The 5,448-nt window shown below is 41.4% G+C and overlaps 1 long non-coding RNA gene across 1 annotated transcript in view; it reads left to right on the top strand.

Annotated features, from left to right (window-relative positions):
• Positions 1-5,063, top strand: part of LOC112551257 — a 100,720-nt gene extending 95,657 nt beyond the window's left edge. Inside the window, exons 2-3 of the long non-coding RNA XR_003095511.1 lie at positions 3,615-3,708; positions 4,834-5,063. This is a non-coding gene — a long non-coding RNA (uncharacterized LOC112551257). The remainder of the gene's footprint in view (positions 1-3,614; positions 3,709-4,833) is intronic.
• The last annotated feature ends 385 nt before the right edge of the window (positions 5,064-5,448 follow it).

The raw sequence follows: 5,448 nt of genomic DNA on the forward strand, positions 1-5,448 counted from the left end.
AGTTTTCATCCTGATTTGAAGTTGTCTAATTTTTTCAGATGACATTCAGCTGAAGAAAAAGTAGGAGATAGATGAGTCTCTGGTAGAATAAATTACAATTGAATGTTGTGATGCAATGTAATATGACAGTGTCCTTCAGGACATGTGGTTGCAGTGGGAAAGTCTACACAGGACTAAAAAACAGTCCTACTGATCATGTCTTGGCAACAAACTTGCATGTATTTTCACGTATTCTGATGACGGAAAGATCTAGCTCTTCATTTTTGTGCAAAGAATTGATTTTCAATTAATCTATTCTAACAGCCTGGCACAGGACATTTTTTTAAGTCATTAGCTTTACAAGGAGATTGCTGAATTACTATGCAGTACATGATCAGTGTCTGACACTCTCCCAACCTTGTGTCCCAGCTTACACTAGATTACAGTTTTGGTATTAAAGTGATGCCTGGTGATCCTCACCATCTTAGGTTCCTCTATGTGCTAGAAATTGGCTAAAAATGGGGATAACGGTGTCCTTACCCTGTAAATGTTAAAATCACATTAAGACCAGATGGAATAAGTAAGTATAACAAATGGTCAGAGGAGACAAGAGAGAGAGGTTAAGGGAAACAATAATGGATTAGGAGGTAACTTTTAGGCTAGGTACAGACAGCCTGAGGCTGATTAGATTCAGTCTTTGCAGGTTACTCTAAAATGCACAAATTAAAGTGGCAGACAAGGTTCTTTAGGTGAATCTGATATCTTTTATTAGACCAACTTAAATAGTGTGCTCTTATTCCATCCAGAAAGAGCACACATCAACTGCTGAAACTTCCTTAGCCTGATGAAGGGTTTTTGAACCTGAAAGCTTGCTTAAAAATTGTTCTCTAACTATTTAAGTTGGTCTAATAAAAGCTATCAGATTCACCCAAAGAACCTTGTCTACCTCTGTCCTTAGACCAACAAGGCTACAACCTACACCCCCAAATTAAATTGAAACAGAAGTGAACAAACATTTACCTTTGATTCAGGAAATGCAGCTACATGCCTGCAGTGGCTCAGGCCAGAAGCTGGGGGGCTAGCAGGCTCTCTGGCTATGTGTTCACTTCCTCTTCCTGCTGCCCCCGAGGTCTCTGGGATTTGCGGTCTAGACTTACAGCAGCAGGACTCTGCACAGTTGCTCATCACTTCGTCTTCCTGCTTCCAAGTGCCTCTGGGATTTGTAGTCCACAGTAGCAGCCAGCAGTAAGTTTGAGAGGGGGAAGGGGTGTTTAACACTGCTCCCTGGCCCCACAACCCAACTGGGGTTTGCCAGGAGGGGCCAGACTCCCTCTGTAAACTGGCCTGCATCCCCAACCAGGCTTGTCCCACCTCCCCCACCAACCTTGTCAGCCAGCCTTCACTGCCCCAGCCCTCACTTCTCCAGAGGGGTGGGGCCAGCTCTACTCTCTGGAGCAGACAGCCCAGCCCAGGACTGGAAATTATGCTGAGATGCTGGGGGACTGTGATTTAATTTGAACCAGGAAGGGGTCTGGGATAGAAGTTTCATAAACCAGTTTGATCCAAATCAGTTAAGTCTGGTACTACATTCATCTAGGTTTATGTTAAAACTGAGGCTGTTTTGAAACTGGTTGATGTGCACTGGGTTTCTGTTCTGTTATAGGTTTAAACCAGTTTCTCATCACCAGTTTGTGTGTAACTTCTTTCCCATGCCTTATGAGCCAAATAAATAACAAAACATTTTACTGACTGCATACGTAGCAATAATCTGTTACACATGATAGTAAAAATGGGTCTGGATCAGGGATTTTAATGATTACAAACAAGTGGCCTTATAGAATCTTTCATGGAGGATATCCGGTAAGAAAGGGGTTACATGGAAGGAAACAGTTTTGACAGAGAAATGATGGAAGCTAACATAGTTGGTGAAGCCTAAGGACCAAAGTATTACACAAATAATTGGGAAGGGTGACAAATTGGACCCCTCAGCCCCCCTGCCATGCTTCCTGGTCCTTCAGTATCTTGAAGAAAGATAGGGACCCTATTCTGTTCTTTCTGTTTCTGTGATGTGGAGGACCTCTATCCGCCATGACTTCAAATGAATCCACAACTTCTCACTGAAATGGAGACGAATTCTAAACAGACTGTCAGTTTATTCCTTTCCTACCTAAGTTGAAGCCTTCAGTCCAGCTGTTTTAGGCCCCATGATCACTGCTAACCACCAAGGTACCTCAGTAATTAAGGTCATTTGTAGACAACACAGGGGCTTCCTTTGCCCTAAATTGAAATGTTTTTTTTTAAGAACACCGCTTCAGTTTAGGGCGAAGTAAACCTCTGTGTCGTATACACCCATGTCGGAGCCCAATCCTTACCTGCCTCTCCAGCGAGGAGGGGAGAGCAAGTTACTGGGGGGCCGAACAGTCCCTGAGCTGTGGCAGGGGGAGAGGCTGGTGCTTCCCTCCACAGCAGTGATGCCCCCTCCCCCTGCAGGCAACACCCACTCCCAGGCACCTGCTTGAATTTAGGGCAAAGGAAGCCCCTGTGTCATCTACAAATGGCCTTAATTACTGAGGTACTTTGGTGGCTAGCAGTGATCATGGACTCAGGCAGTCCTTGGGGGCTCTGCAGCTTCAGAGGGAAGCACCAGGCCCCCATGCAGCTCTGGCAGGCAGGCAGGCTTGGGTGGGGGAGGGGAGAAAAAAATAAAAAAGATTGCCGCTTTTTTTATTATTTCTTCTGTGGAGCCTGCCTTCCCAGGCTGCTGCCGGGCTGCTTACACAGTCTGCCTGCAGACCCTGTGAGCTGCACAGAGCCCTGTGCTTCCCTCCATGGCTGTAGGGTAAGAAACTAACAATCCTCGGAGGCGTTTTACTTTGCAGCACCTGAAAGTCATTTACTATATTCCAAAGTCATTTAAGGCACATTACGCCACCAAATGTGCTACAGCCCCTGGAATTAACATGCAATACGCTGGCACATTTGAACCTCATGCAAACAACAACACCATTAAAGCAGTGCAAAAGGCATTTAACCCACTTGAAACCCTCTTTAAAGTGTTGTCTACAAATGGCCTAAGTATTTCCTTTCCCAAAGTTCTAACTGTAGTGATAGAATTTGTAATTTAAAGATACTTTTTTCCCCAACTAAGAAGACTACACAAGTTGGGAACTGGAAGATGGTCCCTGACTCAGGTTATCTGGTGTGAGAAACAGAAAAAAGGTCTATAATGATTACTTACTGTTCTACAACTAAAGTTTGTTTTCTTGTCATTGGTCTCATTCACCTATGCCTACATTTATTGAATACTGTGTTCATTTTACAAATCCTGTAGGGTCTGTATTTTAGAGTTTGTCTCCAGGGGTATGTGGTAAGTGAAGCATGTAACACAGGCCTTCCAAACCAATTACTTTTTACTTTAGCCAGCATAAAAAAAAATAGTCTCCAAACCCTTCTTCCCCCCATCCCTCAAACCCATCATAAAGCACCTAGGTACGATTTCTTGACTCAGTTTTCTCATTATTCTGAAGAGCTTTTATGGTGTAGGTCAGTGTTCTTTCAGGGTTCCAGCTTTCTTCTCCCTTACTTTATGGTTTCTCCTCTGCAACATGGTATCTGTCCCTCTTGTTTCCTTCCAGATTCTTTTGACCATGGCTGATCCTCAGAAAAGTTTCTGGAGGGGAAGGAAGCCTGGATTTTTGTTCTTTCCTTCCACAAGCTTTCTTTGCCTTTGTGAGTTCTCCTCAGTTTTTAAATTCTAGCACTTTAAACACCTTGGTATTTTGCTTCTGGATAAATTGCATTCCTTTAGATCCTAGCCTGCTCTAGAGAAATTACAAAAAGCTGGTTTCATGTAGAAAATACCCCTACCTAATGCTGTGCCAAAATCTGTTCAAGTGTGAAGATCTTTAATGGCCTATTCAATGCTAGATCTGCTGAGGCCAACTTCAGTCCACGTGCAGGGCACAGTAAAGGCTGTCATAAGACATGAGGTCCCAGAGAGATGATAAAATCAAGTTTAAATTCGTACATTGTGCATAAGAGAATCCCAAATAATTATATGGGATGTATGTGTATGACTTGATCTCAGGTACATGCATACTACACAGTAGTAGCCAATTAGTTTTTCCCTTACATAAGGTAATTAGGACATTAAAGCTATTCAAAGCCTTCTGTGGTAGGGCTATGCTTTCCAAAAGACTTAAGAGAGATATTAATACAAATATGTAGTTTCTTAACTTACCAAAAAGCACAGCTATCAGGGTCTGATGTCATCAACATCACAGAAAGTGATCTGCTGTCTACTCTGACCAAGCCCTTTGGAGGCCTTCTAAAAGGGACTGTATATTCTATGTGACAGTGCCTTAGAAATGCTAAGTTAATTTTAAGTTATTGAGTTGAGCCCTGGGCCAAGTTGCCAATAGATGGCTGTAGTAGAACTTTAGTGTCTCTGCATTCACTGGAGTTCTTAATAAAATTTTGCAGTAGCTACTGCAAGGACTATCTACTTGTGTCTCAATTATCTGTAGTGGAAATAGAAGCCTCATAATTGTTTAGTTTGTCTGAAAAAGCTTTGTGAAAAAAGGCTAAAATAATTTAAAAGAGAATGTAAATCTTGTAATTGTTTCTCTTTGAGACACTCTATAGAGGAGGAAAAATCTATTTCACTGGTATGCAATTATATAGTACAGTTCAAAAATCCAATAAAAAATGCCAAAAGTTCAGTTAAATGTTATAGGTTGTTATAGAAAGTCTATATAATTTTATTATATATTTATATACAGTCCTCTGAATTCTGCAGGATTTTTCTATAAGAGAACTAAACTAATTGTACCTTTTTATATTGTTTTCTTTCAGACTCTGTAGTACTGCTTTTTTCTGCTTAGCTCTATGGACCTTTTATTACTAACAGTACTGTATGCTATTTCTTTTTAAGTATGTCAAGTAGTTTGAGGTTTTGTACTGAGGCCACATCAAAGATGGCTGACACCAGAAGATTCTTTGGCAATCCACTAAAGAGGGCCCTCAAAGCTTTCATCACTGTAGCTGCTGAAACTTCAGTTTTTATAAGTATAATAAAATAAATACTTTTCACACTTTCACCTCTTGTAGGCTGTTCTTTTAGATGTGCACTCTGACTCCAGATTTGTAATGATACTTAGCACATAATTCTATTTTCTTCTTCTCTTTGCAAACATCCTAATCATGGTCTAGGACACCAGTGTGCTATAGAAACACAGAATGAAAAAAATGGTGCCTTCCCCAAAGAGTTTACAAACTAAGTATAAGACAAGAGGTGACAGATGAATACAAACAGTTGGAGGAGTACAAGGAAACAATGGCACAACAGTGGTCAGTATATCAGGCAACAGCCTTAGCACATCAGCTGCCTGATCATTGTCATTTTCTGTTGGCATCGCAGATGCATAAATAGCTAATTTTAAGGAGGATTTTGAAGGAGATCAGTGCATT

This window comes from Alligator sinensis, unplaced genomic scaffold, assembly GCF_000455745.1.
Source record: "Alligator sinensis unplaced genomic scaffold, ASM45574v1 scaffold315_1, whole genome shotgun sequence".
In the NCBI taxonomy this organism is placed as follows: Eukaryota; Metazoa; Chordata; order Crocodylia; family Alligatoridae; genus Alligator; species Alligator sinensis.